Source organism: Anabrus simplex, chromosome 1 (genome assembly GCF_040414725.1).
Source record: "Anabrus simplex isolate iqAnaSimp1 chromosome 1, ASM4041472v1, whole genome shotgun sequence".
NCBI lineage: Eukaryota > Metazoa > Arthropoda > Insecta > Orthoptera > Tettigoniidae > Anabrus > Anabrus simplex.
In genome coordinates this window covers 513,744,082-513,762,564 of record NC_090265.1, presented here as the reverse complement: position 1 = coordinate 513,762,564, position 18,483 = coordinate 513,744,082, and the positions used below count along the sequence as shown (strand labels likewise).

The following is an 18,483-nucleotide window of genomic DNA, read 5'->3' as shown; positions in this document are numbered from 1 at the left end:
CTCCATTTCACCACTATGAGAATGAAAATAAATGCATTTTATGAATGAATGAATGAACAAGAAATTAATTTTAATTAATATCTGAAAATGCTTAGTTTTGCATCATTCTGAAAGGAATTTGGTAAATATTTTAGAGGGACTCTGTTGCCAAGGAAAGAAATAGAAACATGCAGAAACAGAGAAAGGGATGGAGGAGTGGAGATATTTAATGTTTGGAACTGTATTTATTCATGGCTTATGACTGAACTAGAATGAAATTTCCATAAGTGTGGGAAAGCTCTAATTGATAAAGTCATTCCCTTCACCCTAGATGGAGAAGTATTCCCAGCTAGACCAGAACCATTCTTCCCAAATGGTATAGCAAAAACTCACATTGTGATTCAACTGAAAGTACACCTTCCCCTGAATCTTACTATTAATTCTGTAATGAAACCATCCAAAGAAACACAAGACTATACATTTTACAGAACTCCAGCTAGACCATGACACTGAAGTATGAAGAATCAGGAAAATAAACAAAATAAAAATCACTGCTGCTGAGATGAGATTCACGAGATGTACAGTAGGATGCACGTGATAGGACCACAAAAGTGATGTGTTATAATGCTGAGGGCAACACTGGACAAATTGGAAGAATCATGTCAACAGAACAGCAAGGGGAACAATCCCAAAACATATATTATGATATCATCCCAAAGGAAGTTACTCTACTGGAACCCCAGCTAAGAGAGGAATTGAAACCATAACAGGCCACTTGGCTTAATACCTGCTTGGATGAAAATTATTAACTGTTTGATGGTGGATCGAAGACTTTATGGATGGTTTAACTAGTGTAGTGGACAGAAGAGAATTTATAAGATCAATCCATACTTTTGTTGTCTTTTCAGTAAAGGAGGTACAGAATTTGAGGTAGGCCATGGTCTTAAACTACATCCAAGCCTCTGAATATGAAAGTTTATTCTGAGTTTTCATTTGTTTTTCTTCCCTTCAATGAAGGACAGTCATAAAGCAAGGGGCATCCTCACTTGTGCAATTCACATACATAGGTGGTGTGCACATTGCACCAGCATGCTTGCCTATCACATCTTATTGTCACTGAATTCTGGCGCAATGTAAGTCATATATAGAAAGATAAGAACATGAATAAGAAGACATTATAGAATAAACATAATAACAAGTCAGCATCAGAACAGAAAGGAACAGAAAAAAAGACAGGGATAAACATGAAAACACAAAAGGACAAATTCCAAATCTTCACACACAGCTGTCTTCGAATAGATAGGCTCTTTACTCATCACTCACAGTTCTTCTGTATTCATCTTTTCATAGCCCCTGACAAGCTTGTCTCTGCTTCCCAGCTTCATCAGGAGGGTGAGCTTCAACATTCATTGAAGTAGTAAGTGTGGGAGAATTTTTTTTAAAATTATTTGCTTTATGTCGCCCCGACATAGGTAGGTCTTATGGTGACAATGATATAGGGAAGGCCTAGGAGTGGGAAGGAAGCAAACGTGGTCTTAATTAAGATACAGCCCCAGCATTTGTCTGGTGTGAAAATGAGAAAACATGGAAGACAATCTTCAGGCCTGCTGACAGTGGGAATCGAACCCATGATCTCCCAAATGCAAGCTCACAGCTGCAGGCCCCTAACCGCATGGCCAACTTGCTCAGTGTGGGAGAGAAGAAGAAAGACAGATAAACACAGAAAAAGTGAAGAGATGGTGGTGTTGATTATTGCTTTAAGAGGAAATGCTGTAAACAACAAAAATATTCCGCCACTCACTTTATCTGGTAAAATGATTCCATATGAAAACTCAGGAAGAACATTACCAATGTCCTTAGAAAAGTGTATGGCTCCCTTCATCTAATAAAGTAACATCAAAACTTGCTGCCCCTAAACATGAGAATAGGCTTATAAATACTCTTATCCTCCCTATATTTTTCTACAGTGATCTAGTACTAATTGATGCCACGATGCCCAATATACGTATGATTTGTTGATGCATGTTGTAATGATTCTTCTCTCTATCTTCAGTATTTCGTCTATTTGTGCAGTATTAGTTGTTTTGACCTCTCCTGCGAACCATGTGACCTTGGTGCGGTGGGCAGGCTTGCGCGTCCCTATGGAACAAATAGACGAGCTGCAGGTGCAACCATACTGGATGGGTATATGTTGAGAGACCAGACATGAATGGTTCATCGAGAAGGAGGTAGCAGCCTTTTGGAATTTACAAGGGCAGCAGCCTAGATGTTTGACTTAAATGGTGCTGTAATAATACTTAACATGGCTTAGCTCTGTTGATACTGCTGCACGGCTGAAAGCAACGGGAAACTACAGACGTAACTAACTCCCTAGGACATCCAGCTCTCTCTGTATGATGTACTGATGATGGCTTCCTCCCGGGTAAAATATTTTGGAAGTAAACTAGTCCCCGATTCGGATCTCCAGGTGGGGACTACACGAGAAGATGAATACTAACATTTTGCAAGTCGGAGTGTGGAATGTTAGAAGTTTGAATTGTTGTGGTAGGTTAAAGAATCTGAAAAGGGAGATGGATAGACTGAAGTTAGATGTAGTTGGTATAAGTGAAGTACGTTGGCTGGAAGAGCAGGATTTTCAGTCAGGTGACTACAGAATTATCAACACAAAATCAAACAGAGGAAATGCAGGAGTTGGTTTAATAATGAATAAGAAAACAGGGCAGCAGGTAAGCTACTATGACCAGCATAGTGAAAGGATTATTGTTGTCAAGATAGACACCAAACCAATGTCCACTACAATAGTGCAGTCTATATGCCTACTAGTTCAGTGGATGATGAGGAAATCGAAAGAATATATGAAGAGATAGAAGATTGAATACAGTATGCAAAAGGTGACGAGAATCTAATTGTGACAGGAGACTGGAATGCTGAGGTAGGCCAAAGACGAGAAGGTAATACAGTAGGAGAATTTGGATTGGGACAAAGTAATGAAAGAGGAAATTGGCTGGTTGAGTTCTGCACTAATCAATATTTAGTCCTTGCTAATACTTGGTTCTAACACAACAAACAATGGCAGTACACATGGACGACACTCAGAGACACTGGAAGGTATCAAATACACTTCATTATGATTAGGCAGAGTGTCTGCCTCCATAGCATAACAGTTAGTGTTATTAGCTGCCGTCCTCGGGGGCCTGGGTTCGATTCCCGGTACTGTCAGAAATTTGAGAATGGCAGGAGGGCTGGTATGTGGTTCAAATCATACATGCAGCTCACCTCCATTGGGGGTGTGCCTGAGAAAAGCTACACCACCTCAGGATGAGGACATCAGTTTATTTTATTAGTCAGAGTGACTGTTTTGTAATATTTTAATTGTGTTGCTATTGACAGGCCCTCTTTGTTGCAGGTATTCTTGGTGACATATTGTGCTATGGTGAATTTATTTATAATGTTATGCTGTGTTGGCTTTTTGTTGAGGTTATATGTTATGATTTCTCCCGATATTTAAATTTATCTACAATTTTGATTTCTTGGTTTCCTATGGGAATTATTTTCTTTATGAGTGGTGGGTCAGTTAACATGATTACTGTCTTTTCAAAGCATATTCCAAGACCAATTTTCTGTGCTATTTCCTGTAGTGATATAACTTGACTGGTTTTGTAAATATTGTTGGACAAGAGAGCAAGGTCATCAGCAAATCCTAGGCAATTTAAACTTATGTTATCTTTGGGTCTTCCAATTCGGATGTTCTTTGGGTTAATCTTGTACTATTCTCTCATTATATATTCCATGGCACAGTTGAACAGCAGTGGTGACAAGCAATCTCCTTGTCTTAAACCTATTTTTATGATGAATGGCTCAGAGAATTCCCCTCTGAACTTGACTTTTGATTTAGTATTGGTTAAGGTGAGTTTTATCAATTTGATTAATTTTGGATGGAGCCAAATTTCTTAAGATTTGTAACATTAAAGGTCTATGGATACAGTCATATGCTTTTTCAAAGTCCATGAAGATTTTTGCAAGAGGTTTGTTCTGTTACTTGTAATATGCTATGGCTAATTTTGAAGTGATGATTTGTTCTGCACAGCTTCTCCAAGGTCTGAAACCTCCTTGATATTCACCTAATTGCTCCTATAGTTGCTCTTTGATCCTCCTGTATAGAATTCTGGAGAAAATCTTGTATGTGTAGTCTAAGAGAGAGATACCTCTATAACTGTTTGGATTGCTTTTATCTCCTTTTTTTGTGGAGTGGGTGGATTATGTCTGTGGTCCAATGTTCGGGGAACTTTTCTGTTATCCTGATTTTTGTTGGGGCCATGTGTAAGGATGTTCGAACTGTATCACTGGCATATTTCCACATTTCTGCGAAAACGTGGTCTTCTCCGCATGAGTGCTGTTTCCACCTCTTGGATTGTTGTGGGATTTATGAGTTCAGGTGGGGTCTTGATGGGTGTGTTTGTATTAATTACTAATAGTTCCTGGGGTTCTTCACAATTCAAAAGTTTAATGAATGCTTTTGCCATGATTTCAGCATTTTCCTTGTCATTATGTGTCGTTTTTCCATCCTCACTTTTCAGCATTAACATGGGAGGGGCAAATTATTGTAGTTGCCTTCCAAACATTTTGTAAAAGTCTCTGGAATTGGTTATGTGGTATTTTTCTTCTACTGAGTCAATTATATCTTTCTGTGATTGTTTCTTGGTTTGCCTCATAATTTGTGCAAACTTTTTCCTGATTTTTTTTAGGTTGGTTGCACTTTCTTCTGTTTAGTGTGTTTGAAATTTCAACCACGCCTGATGTCTTTCTTCATGAATTTTGTCACATTCCGAGGTCCACCAGTCATGTCTTTTACGTGAGTTCAATGGGACTAAATTTTCAGCTTGTTGCCTGAGAATTGGACCAGTTCTTCTAAGTTATCTGTCAGTTTTATGTTTTGTGTGACTTCTCTATATTTATCATTTCTAATTAATTGGTATGGATCAATTTCTTCTTTCATTTATTGCATTTTGATTTCTTTTTTAATAGTGTGAACTTAATGTTGATTTTGACAAAGTAATGATCTGAACCTGTATCTACTCCTCTTAATACTTTAACATTTTAGATTTCTCTGTGGAAGGATTTGTCCATAAATACATGTTCCAGCTGCCATTCCCATTTTCTCCAATCAGGATGTTTCCAAGTTTTAAGTTTGTTTGGCCACCTTTTGAAGTATGTGGACTTTGAGATCAGTTTGTGTTTTCTGCAGAGTTCAACAAGCCTTTGACCATTCTTATTTGTATGTTTATGTGGAGCCCATTTCCCAATGATATCTCCATATTTCTTTTCTCTTCTGAGTTGGGCACTGGAGTCCCCTAACTGGATCTTAACGTTGTTAATATTTACTTGGTTTACTGTTTGATCAAGGAGATCCCAAAACTTTTCTACTTCTTTCCTAGTCTTTGTTAGAAAATTCTTTTCATTAGTAGAGGAATGGGCATTATTATGAAGGTATAAATTTTGTTTGATGCTTTTAAACTCAAAGTTGCAATTCTAGGTGAGATGGCTTGAAAATCTATTATCAAATCTATTATTTTCATATTGACTATAAACCCAGTTCCATTTTGGGGACATTGTTTCATAATCTTTAGTCTAGGTTTCCAGTTGTAAATTCTGTAGCCTTGAGTTTCAAACAGTTCTTCTGTAGTATTTCAAATCTTCTGGAGTCCTGCTACTAAAATTTTCTGCTTATCTAATTCATCCATCAAGTTCTTTAGTTTTCCTGCTTTAATAGGGAATTAATATTATGAGTTGCAATGTAGCTGATCTGATGTTGTTTGATCCTGTTCTTATGTGCTGGCATGAGAATGGGTGATGGCCTATGCTCCAACTCGTTGATGCCGAAGTAGCCTTCTCCTGCTTTCTTGGACAGGATGGTGGAATTTTTTTCCTCAAAGACCTTTCCATGGTTGATTTTCAAAGGTAGTTAACCTTGTGTGAGGCAAGCTCCGATTTACAACTACGGTTGTTAACCACAGAGGGACAACCCCAGATGTTCAGGGTTCCAGTATTTAATAACATCAAACCAATCTAATTGGTAGTATTGAATATGTGGACCTTCCTATACCCCTCTAGATAACATACTACTTATCCTCAAAACTGAATTCCCTATCCTCTTTCCATCAGCATAACACATGCTCCGGTAGCACCCTTGCTATCCCTCTCAGCAGGTTGGCAGCATATAGCTGTCCCTTTGTTGGAACTCTCTCCCCACTACCATCAGAGACATAAAAAACTTATCCTTTAAGTCGTCTTGCTGTGAACATCTGCTTGATGTGTGTCACCAGGATGAATGAATCTTGTGGAGTGAATGTGTGTGTGAATATCCGAGATGCATTCAAAACAGAACCACGGGCAGCACACAACTCCAAGAGAAACATCTAGTCCAGATAATAGGGGATTTTACCTAGAAAAATTCATGGTAGCTATGGAAATTGGCTTTCTTGGGTCACTGAATCTGAATTTTTAATTTCCCACCAAAACTACCATCTGCAACCCTCTGAAAGTTTGATAAAAACCCCCAAAAATACTTTTTTGTGTATTTTTGGGACATAATACAAATAAATACAGAAAGTAGGCAAAATTTGCAACAAAAAAGATCTTACGATATTTTGATGTAGGACGAACAGGCGGGTGTTTGCGCACCTCAGAGTATGGGCCTCAGCGCTTTATGTGCTAAGTTACGCAACACCACTTAACCACTCATGTCATTTATGTTCGCTCTGCCATCTCCGCCCTCCACCTTTTACTTCAAAACTCTCTTCTCCTCTCCCTAATTCTCCTAAGTATCTAGAAATCCTAACCTTTGTCTCTTCCTAAAAAGAAAGACATGAGAAGATGAAAATGAGGGAGTAGGCCTACTTTCCATTTTACAACCTTGGAAACAGAATGTTTTTCAGTCAAAGCTAATAGCTGAAAGTTTGAAATTTAAAAACCTACAAAATACACACATGAAATAATGGTACAAGGCAGTTGAAACATGATTTAATAGTGCAGAACCTAGGTTTTCGCTCAAGTCAAGTGGAAAAGGACAAAAAAGGAGAAAAGTGATGCATTTGCTGCTTGTATTATTTATTTCATTTGTACAGGTTAGGACCCCCCTTTTCTTGGAAATTGAAAACATATTTTGTTAAAATTAGGAAAATATGACATTATACGATGGATTGGAAAACATAAACTTTCCCCTACTAATGAAAATTTTTTGTAAAATAATTGAATAATTATCACATACCCGAATCTGTTTTTCGGGATAAGTTTAAAGAAAAGCAAGCCAAAATTTCCCATCATATGCCTTGAGTGCAACAATTCAACTGAAAATGTCCCTGAAGGTATCATCGATGATCTGGATGCAGATGATCCACAATTAGTGGAACTCAAAACTGCTGACTGAGAACATTTTTTAGAAATCATGTGAAACTGAAGATTCAACATTTACAGAGCCCAAAAATTAAAACAAAAACTGCTGGGTAAACTGAATTTACCTCTTTTCCTCTTCTTTCCTCTATCAAATAAACCAATTAACCACTTAATACATCAAAGTTGCCACATTTGGTCAAAAACTGAACATTTTCTAAATATATTTCAACTAAACTTTGCTTTTTTATGGAAAGATCTGGGAACAATGCCATCATTAAAATTGATTGTTTTAGTAATAGATTAATCAATGGATCTATCATTTCAACAATCAATCCATCCAGGATCAAGACAGAAAGTGAAACGAATTACATCTTTTCATGCATCAACTTAACCCTAGAACAGCCAAACATTGTGCTTGTAATGCAATATAATATCACTAGAATGCCAACGTCACATGCGTGACGCATAGTACATACTTTCGCCTAATCAGCTATAATATCATTTATCTTACACTTCTATCTCTTCCTGCCAACTTAAGATGTTGGCCAATGAGATATTTTGTACATTTGGCTGCAGTCAAGCAGAGAAGAATAATTTAAAATTATCCCAGAAAACAGACTCAGATTTGTGGTAATTTTCAATTTTTTCAAAAACTTTACATTAGTAGGGGAAAGTTTATTTTTTCCAATCCATCATATAATGTTATACCTGTTAGTGCTAAAGGTGACCATGTGCCATCGGTAAACTTTATTATGGAAGAGGACTCTAGTAGGTCTATTGAGAGTAGAAAATCGGTGGCTACGCAAAAAACATCAGCCTCATTGGAACAAGTGTCTGATCATCTAAGACAACTTACACCTTTATGAGTAATGCAGTGTTTGAACCTTCTCAACCTCTAATGCTGTCCCCTGTTATTTCATCAGGTTTCAGCAGCTTGCCGCACCCTGATACACTACTTTTTAAAAAAACTGAAATCCCCTGTTACAAATCATGCTGCTTTCCTCTACATAGCATCTATTTCTTTTATTAGGTATTCCTGGTGAGGATCCCCACTGTTTGCATACGGTATTCCAAGTTCATGTCTCATTCTGGTCTTGTGCTCAATCTTCAGAGCAAGTCGTGCACATTCAAATTTGATAGTAACGTTAATATTCCTCTTTTGAAATGTAATTCTGTGTCATTTTCATCTATTTTGCCTGCCCAGAGTGAGATGTCATTAGATCTTAGGCATCTACCTGAGGACCAGGCTGAAAGTATTTGAGAGTATTTTCAGTTTTTCCTGATGTATTTTCTGAAACCCTTGGTGTCACTGAACTGATTGAGTATAAAATTGAGGTAACGGATTCAATTCCAGTATGTTTTCCTCCATATAGGACATCTCCACCTAAAATGAAGGCTCTTAAGGAGATCATAGATTAAATGTTAAAAGATGGCATTATTCGACCTTCAAAGTCGGCGTATTCATCGCCCATTTTTCGTGTACCGAAACCTCAGGGTGACTTCGGGCCTGTCATAGATTACAAGGCTTTAAACCGTAAGGTCGCATTACAATCGGTGCCCCTTCCTGATCACTATTCTTGTCTTTCATGGTTTCGCAAGGGTAAGTTCTTTACCATCTTAGATCTTAACCAAGCATATTATCACATACCTCTGGCAGAAGATTCCAAACATCTGATGGCTTTCTCCACTGATTGGAATTTGTATTAATACAACCGCATGCCTTTCAGGCTCCTCACGGGCGTGGCTGACCTTACTAGACTGCTGGATAGGGTCTTCTCCGACGTCAAATTTGAATATTTTTATCATTATCTCGATGATATTGTGGTGTTTTCTGATACCTTTGAAGAACACCTAGATGATCTTAAGGAAGTTCTAAATCACCTTCATAAGGCTGGGTTGACAATTAAGTTATCTAAGATAGCTTTTGCTAAGCCTTCTATGTCATTATTAGGGCACATTGTGTCGCCCGATGCTGTTGCTATCAACCATTCCAGAACGCAGGCTACTCGTGAATTCAAGCTACCTAAGGGCGTCAAAGAAATTGCTAGGTTCATAGGTATGGTGAATTTCTCCAGGAACTTTATTCCAAACTTCGCTAATAGGGCGGCGCCCCTAAACGTACTTCGTAGGAAAGGTTTCAAATTCGAATGGGGCCCATTGCAGCAAGTTGCGTTTGAAGATCTGAAGTCAGCTCTTTGTAACACCACCAGTATTAGCCATGCCTGATTTCTCGAAGAAATTCGCAGTTCAAACCGATGCCTCTTCATTGGCTGTTACTGCTGTCCTTCAAGAAACTGAACTCGGAAAGCGGCCTATTGCCTATGCGTCTAGGACCTTACCGGCTCAAGGACTTGCAGTCCTGTTTGCCTTGGAGAAGTTCCGCCTTTATCTGGAGCATGTTCAATTTGAATTAGAAACACATAATCAAGCTTTAGCTAGGCCTCATCGTACCGGACGTATCACCCGTGGGGCTATCAGAATTTCAGCCTTTCAATTCGACATGCGACACATTAGAGGATCAGAAAATGTGGTCGCGGATAGACTAAGCCACATATTTTCTAGTCATGTTGAGAACAGTGAACAGGAGGAAAGTCCTTCTTCCATTTGCATACCTTCTTGTGTTAATACTATTTTGACAGATGCCCCTATGTTGTTTCGGGATATCGAGATATATCAACAGGAAGATCCAGTGCTGGCTCCTATAATGGAAAACCTTTCTTCTGGGGAACATGTCGTCCCTTATGTGTTGAAGAATGGGGTTCTGTGCTGCCTTTTGAGCTGTTATTCTGTCCATGATATTCAAATATTATCATGAGACTCCATTAGGAGGGCATTTAGGCATCTTCAAAACCAGAGAGAAAATCAGAGAAATGTTCATATGGAAGAGTATGGATGGCAAAATAAGAGAAACGGTTAAAACATGAAATTTTTGCTTGAATAGTAAGCCCACCTTGTCTACTAAGCTATGGCTATTGTCATCACATCAAGCATCTTGCCCCATGGAGCATTTGTACATAGATTACGTCGGACCCTTCCCTCAATCTAAGGGGAACGGGAATAAATTCATCCTTGTATGTGTAGATGGCTTCCCCATATTTCCATGGTTATTTCCAGATAAGCTGGCTACCACTCAGTCTACGATTTCTTGTCTTAATACTATCCTTGCTTCTTTTGTTCCTTGTCAATATATAGTTTCTGATAATGTAAAGGCTTTCACATCTCATTTATTCCAAAAATTCTGTTTTGATTTGTCCATATCACAATTAGGGAGCTTCAAGCTTCAAATTTGTTAACTGATTATTATTCAATTTTCTGAAATTGTTACCCAATCTTGCAAACTTTTGTACCTGAATTTGTAAAGTTGAGTATTTGAAAAGAAACCAAAAGATAGCAGAAAAACTTTAAATATAGCTCTAATTTTAAAGTTTCAAATTAATCTTCTGACTGTCTTATATCTGCCTATTCATATCCACACCTTCTTTCACATCTGCGTTCCACAGAATCCCCAGAATAATAATAATAATAATAATAATAATAATAATAATAATAATAATAATAATAATAATAATAATAATAATAATAATAATAATAATAATAATAATAATAATACGAGGGCGCTTTGGAAAGTTCTCGGAATCACCGCTAGATGTCAGTGCTAGAGCAACAAGGTTCCCACACAATAATCACACATCCTTTGTCAGTGCTCTAGCTGCAGGAGTGTGGTAGTGACAACTCTTTGTTGTTGTTCCCACATAGTGATTTGTGACAATGGGAAAAACTGAGATTCGAGCAGTGATTAAATACTTTGTAAAGAAAGGTATGAAAGCAAAGGAAATTCATGACGACTTTCAGAACACACTGGGGGACTCTGCTCCTTCATTTTCAACTGTTGCCAAGTGGACCAGCGAGTTTAAATTTGGTCGGGAGAGCTTGGATGATGATCCGCGTAGTGGACGGCCAAAAAGTGTTACGACCCCAGATTTTATCGCAAAAGTGCATAAAATGGACATGGAGGATCGTCGACTGAAAGTGCCGGAGATTGCTGAAGCTGTAGGGATGTCTTCTGAATGGGTATATTATATTTTAACCGAAGAATTGGGTATGAAAAAATTATCCGCAAGATGGGTGCCGCGGCTCTTGACATTGGACAATAAACGTACCAGACTGGAAATGTCCGAACAAAGTCTGGCCCGTTTTCAGTGCAACCAACAAGATTTTTTGCGTCGGTTTGTGACTACAGATGAAACTTGGGTCCACTACTATAGGCACCGTGCAGATAGATCGAAATGCTACTACTAGCGCTACATAGTGGCCCGCTCTGAAACAAGAGGTGAGGTGTAGTGCGAGTGTCTCAGTGCAACATGTTTGACATTCGAACCCGTTGCGGGTTTAAAGCAATTCACTTCAGGTATCTAAGTGAATCATCATGCAATAAAGGAAGAACCTTGTTGTCAGTGGCCACGTGAACAGCGTTGAAGAGTTAATTTCGAACAGTTTCAGATACATCACAGGAAAAGTCACCCGACAAACGTCTGTCACTTTGCCGCCTTATGTCGTAAAACTTGAGGTAGGCAAGGTGTAGTTAGGTAACAATTTAGAAAGTTTATTTAGTAAGGATTACTTAATGCATGTTTGCTAAGTTGTACGCATCTTTATTTTGTGTTCAGGTTGACCAGAATCGTAATGTCTCTACCGGGGAATGTTCCTGTCTAGCCAGCACCAGAGGAACTCCGCACACACGTAGCTGCGGTAGTGTATTATATAAATAATTAAAGTGTTGTCTCCGAGCCTGAAAACAACGTCAACAGAAAAATACAGAAAAGGCAAACGCGTAGAAGAACTGTTCGGTAAAAAGACTTTGGATACATCTCTTCCCCCCTTCGAATTAACTGAGGATATCTTAAAACACATCCCTTGCAGTCTTCATACAATGCTTCGAGCAGAAGCTACTGAAATCAAACAATCGTGCAGGGCCGTAGTCACCTCATTGATAGACAGGATAGTGAATGATGTGGAGAGAGAAGAATGTGAGGAAATTGTGACACAGCTATTACATTTACAAATCTCTAACGACGTGCGCTTGCCAGACAAATACACCTTTTGCACTGTGAGTGACGAAATGTTTTATACCGGCAAAGTACAGGTTGATACAGATCATATAATTAAAATCTCCCTGGACACTATCTCAATCAGGAAGCCCTCGATGGTTTCAAGAAAGAAAGAAAGAAACAAAGAAAGAAAGAAAGATAAGAATATCTGCTAGCACGAAAGCACATCGGATCAAAACTAGGCGACATAACTTTGATATTTGAGCTCTGCATTTGTAACTGAATCCCCGATTGGGGGAGCTGCTTTGAACAATCTTATGGAAGTGAAATGGAAAGTGAAGCAGTAGAATGCTATGGAAGTTCATTTGGTGTTCGTGATATTCGATGAGGGTTATTAATCCACAAGAAACAACCTTGGATTTGTGGATCTCCAGATGGCATAGTTCTCAAACGAAATGTAGCTGACAGAGTGTTAGAAGTTAAGTGTCCATCTTCCTGTAAAGATAAACCAATAGTAGATGAGTCAGGAAATGTGCAAGTATGTTATCTTTACTTTGATGAGCAAAATAACATTCAGTTAAAGACAAGTCATATGTATTACACACAAATACAAATTCTGAATCTGATTTATGTAACTGGCTTGGGAAAATGTGATCTATATGTATATAGCAAAGCACAACAGTTGACAATACCTATTTATCAGGACAATAAGTATCTTGAGGAATGTCTCACCAAAATGACAAAGTTCTATTTCAATAATTACTTGCTAAAAATGAGCGGTATTCCTAATAATAATAAAGTATTTATTTGTCAATTCTTGCTTGTTGAACGTTGAACAGATCAAAATGTAAACAAAGAATATATAAAACAAACTGATGCTAGAACAATTCTCAAACTATTCTTTAATTATTGGAGGTTGCAAATTCGTTAACATGCAACACATATGCACGATGTCATCCACGTGTGAAAAAGGTTCTGTTGGCAATTTCTGTAATGCATTGTATATTTTGATTCTTTGAATACACCTTTCTACGTGAATTCTAACACTCGCAACATTGATCATACCACTAGGCGTGATTGCAATTAAAACTTTTGCAGTGTAGCAACCCTTGTATTGAGAATAGAAATAGACTCTCTGATCTATTTGGGGAGGCTGTTCAACCCTAAATTCCTTGCAGTCAACAATGAATGTATAATTACCGTAATTTCTATTAAATGCTGGAGGCAGTTTTTCTTGTACACTTTCCTTAATAGGCCAGAAGCCGGGTGGAGTGTCTCAGACGGTTGAGGCGCTGGCCTTCTAACCCCAACTTGGCAGGTTCGATCCTGGCTCAGTCCGGTGGTATTTGAAGGTGCTCAAATACATCAGCCTCGTATCGGTAGATTTACTGGCACGTAAAAGAACTCCTGCGGGACAAAATTTCAGCACCTCGGCTTCTCCGAAAACCGTAAAAGAGTATTTAGTGGGACGTAAAGCAAATAACATTATTATTATTAGGCCAGAATATGAAATGTTTCGTATGCAGTGCCAGTTGCATAAGCATGGTCATAAAAATACGTGAAATTGTTGTCCTGTGAACACCGAATAGCACACTCAAAGCAGAATATGACAGTCCGGTTTTCATTTTCACTAAAAAATCAATAATCTGGTTTCTTTACATAAGTCATAAATGAAAGAGAAGTTCCACCTAATCAATACTAGTTCCACCTAATCAATACTATTTTATTAGTATTGATTAGGTGGAACTTCTCTTTCATTTATGACTTATGGTGACTATCAATACGGAATAAAAAATGAAATTTATCAATCAAGATTCTTTACATAATTTCGAAACATCACAGTTTGGTAATAACTCAAGCAGCAAGGCAAAGACGTTGAAGTTCACAACTGTTAAATCACGCATTTGTGTATTATTCCTTATGGAACTGTAGCCTTGCAAACCTGGACCCTTGATGTCTGCATGATCGTCTTCCGTTCAACACATTTTATCACGTTTTGTAATGTCCCCTCCCAGATCGAAATGAAATGGCGCATGGCTTTTAGTGCTGGGTGATCCCAGGACGGGTTCGGCTCGCCAGGTGCAGGTCTTTTGATTTGACTCTTGTAGGCGACCTGCGCATCGTGATGAGGATGAAATGATGATGAAGACAACACATACACCCAGGCCCCGTGCCAGGGAAATGAACCAATGATGGTTAAAATTCCCAACCCTGCCGAAAATCGAACCCAGGACCCCTGTGACCAAAGGCCATCACGCTAACCATTTAGCTATGGAGCGGGACTCCTAGACCGAAATTAAGTGGAATACATGCTTGTGTATTTACGTCGTTTTCATTTATTGAACAAGAAAACATGAAGTCTGAACAATGAAAATCAGATGCATCTGTTCTCACGGATGCATCCTTGGTTATGTTGCTTGGGCAAACTGTACTTGAAAATTTTCCGTCTGATTCTTCTTTTTTTTTTAAATCGCTTGAGTTGTCTGTGAAAGCGCTGTAAGTTGGGTCCCGGCGACACATTCCTCTTATTGTAGCCTATTCATCCGGAAATATTGTCGGAACATAGGCTGGACTTTGTGTGTGTCCAGATCTTCTGATTCCGATGAAGTGTGCACTACATATTCTTTAAGTAAGTCGCAGGTTGCCAAAGTGATCCATGAGTGCTAAAAATTAAAACCAAAATTAAAATTAAATCGGATCAATTGAACTTATTGCAAACATGTGCAGTACGTATGTGTAGGCCTACTTCCTTCGTTCGGTTAACTGCTTGTATCCATCGCCTCCTTCGGTCCACTTCTATCGCTAGTTTTGGAAAACAATAAAATTGTACTTCACTTCCCGTATTTGCGTAAGTATTACAACATCTGATGACACAGCAATTGCGTTTACTCGATCTCCTTTTCTCTGCCATTATCATCAGAATAACCAAAGGCTCGGTCATAACCATAACAGAACAGCTACTGCGAGTCTGGAGTCTGCCTCACGTGTTGTTCTCCGCCCGGCCGCTAGAGCGACACGCATGGTGCCTATACCCCAGAGACAAAACAGCAGTCAAAGCAGTGGAAACATGCTGATTCACCACCACCAAAGAAAGCAAAGGCAGTGCGTTCGGCCGGAAAGGTCATGGCCTCAGTTTTCTGGGATGCAAAAGGCATTCTGCTGATAGATTATCTTCCTACTGGCCGAACAATTACGGGGCAATACTACTGTATGCAAACCTCCTAGACCAACTACAGGAAAAGATATGCAAAACAAGGCCTGGTTTGGCAAGGGAAAATGTCATCTTTCATCAGGACAATGCTCCGCCGCACACAAGTGTTATTGCCTTGGCAAAACTTCATGAACTGGGGAACGAATTGTTGCCACATCCACCTTATTCACCTGATTTGGCTCCATCAGACTTTCATCTATTCCCCAAGCTGAAAAATTTTCCTTGGTGGACGGAGATTTTCTACAAGGGAAGAACTGACAGCCGAATTGGAGAGGTATTTTGCAGGCCTAGAGGAATCTCATTTTCGAGATGGGATCAAGGCATTGGGACATCGCTGGACCAAATGTATTAGTCTACAGGGAGACTATGTTGAAAAATAAAAGCTGTTCCACCGAGGTAAGATACTTAATTCTAGTACATTCCGAGAACTTTTCAAACCACCTGCATAATAATAATAATAATAATAATAATAATAATAATAATAATAATAATAATAATAATAATAATAATAATAATAATAATAATAATAATAATAATGTTTCCACTATTTACCCATGGGTCAGAGAATTGTTTCCAAGTTATACTAGTCCATTACACTTGCATCAATATCCCCACTATATCTTGAAACAATTTCAACAGCCTATCACACCTGTCGACTTTGCCTTGGTCGTAGATTATATATCTTGACTCTTCCTCAACGTTACTGGATGTGCTCTCCTCCTCTTGACCGGATTGTGCCATGTCGGGTGTCGGTGTAGCCTCGCTGCAAGCCACTTCTTCGGTGGTAGTCAATGCGTTCTCCTCCTCATGATCAGATTGTGCGGCGTCATTAGTAGCCTCTCCTACAGGTGGACCGGTGACAGTACAAGGCTTACTCTGTACATGCAACAGTTGGGTGACTCACTGCAACTCTGATGCGTGGACCTCGACAGGAGGGTTGGTCTTCAGTAAGTAAACACCATGGCCCACCTACTTATCTACCTCGACGGGACCAACTCACTTACGTGTGAGACCTGCGTGAAACCCTCCAATCTTATTACTGACTGAGTGGTTATGACACAGCACTTGTTGACCTGGTAGGAAGATCTGGGTCTCTTCGACGTCTTGAGCCTTGGCCTGGGTAAGAGATTTCTTCTCGGCCAAAGCTTGTCTTTCCTTGATGTCCTGCTGCTGCTGCTTATACTGCCACTCTGCTACGGAAACTGCCTGGTGCCGTATAGCTGTCCAGTGACACGGTTGATGCGTCATCGCAGGGCAAAGAGTGACTGCGGTATCTGACGGTCCAACTGTCAATGTTCCTTGTCTATTAGATGGACCCGTAGCATTCTTTGTAGCTCCTGGTTTCATCGTTCTGTCTGATTGGCCTTTGGGTTGTAGATTGGGGTGGTCCAGGTGCTTCACACATCATTCATTCATCATTTGCTGCCACTTCTTTGATGTGAACTGACTCCTGTTGTCTGACAGAATGCACCATCGATAACCGTATCGGCTGGATACCTCATCTTGTAGAAGACTGGTGATGCATCCCGTCGAGGCTTCTGGTATCAGAAAGGCCTCAATCCATTTTTTTTTTTTTTTTTGCTATGGGCTTTACGTCGCACCGACACAGATAGGTCTTATGGCGACAATGGGATAGGAAAGGCCTAGGAGTTGGAAGGAAGCGGCCGTGGCCTTAATTAAGGTACAGCCCCAGCATTTGCCTGGTGTGAAAATGGGAAACCACGGAAAACCATTTTCAGGGCTGACGATAGTGGGATTCGAACCTACTATCTCCCGGATGCAAGCTCACAGCCGCGCGCCTCTACGCGCACGGCCAACTCGCCCGGTCAATCCATTTTGTGAAGAGGTCGGTCATTACTAGCACTCCTGTTTTACCCATTGGTGTTCTAGGGTATGGACCCATCAAGTCCAGGGCTTTGACCTCCCAAGGGTGTTGCAGCCATCTTTTTTGCTGACTGGAATCTGCCTTCCTATTGCTTGCCTTGGTGCAGGCGCAGATGTAGCACCCTTCACCTAGTCCAGGATATCTTTTCGCATGTTGACCCAGAAGAATCTTTGCTGGATAGACTGATATGTCTCTTCACCTCCTGGATGCCCGGCTTCAGTGCTGTCATGGGACTTCTCGAGGATGTCCGTTGTGTGCTATCTAGGGATCACCAATATTGCAGGCATGTTGGAGAGGTGTGATCTGTACATTAAGAGTCCTCCGTCACCCAGAAGTTCGTGTAGCACATCTTGAATTCCCTTGGGATGAGTCGAGTATCAGTGTTCTGTCTCCTAATCCACTGCATCATGGTTCTACTGGGCTTGTCTTGTTCTTGCAATTGCTTTATTACTCCCAGATCAAGTTTTTTCTTGATGATCATAAGGACAGGTTCATTGGGTACACTGTGGTGATTTTGTGGAAACTCCCTCTCAACAATGGTGCTCCTAATTTCAGGCTCCATTGCCGGGTGCCTAGATAAACTGCTCCTATGTTCGTTGATCCTGGGACGTGATACACATCAAAATCAAATTCTGCGATTAACAGAGCCCATCACATCAGTATAGATTTCGAGACTGAAACCATGATCAACCATTTGAGAGCTGCATTATCATTGTATAGCTGGAACTTCCTTCCCTCCAAGTAGCCTCTGAATTTGCCCATGGTCCACACCACGGCTAAGGCTTCCTTCTCAGCAGTGCAGTAGCATTGTACAGTGGGAGATAGCTTTCTGCTGGCATACTCGATGATGTCCCTTTCGCTGGCACTCCTCTCTTGGAATAACACTGCTCCTAAGCCGGAATCAGTGGCGTCCGTTTGCAGGGACATCTTTCGTTGAGGGTTGGGATGGGCTAAACTGGGAGCATTGC

At 39.8% G+C, this 18,483-nt stretch overlaps 1 protein-coding gene across 1 annotated transcript in view; it reads right to left on the bottom strand.

Moving 5' to 3' along the window:
* Window positions 1-18,483, bottom strand: part of LOC136875368 (dynein beta chain, ciliary) — a 782,313-nt gene that overhangs the window by 378,675 nt on the left and 385,155 nt on the right. The window lies entirely within an intron of this gene.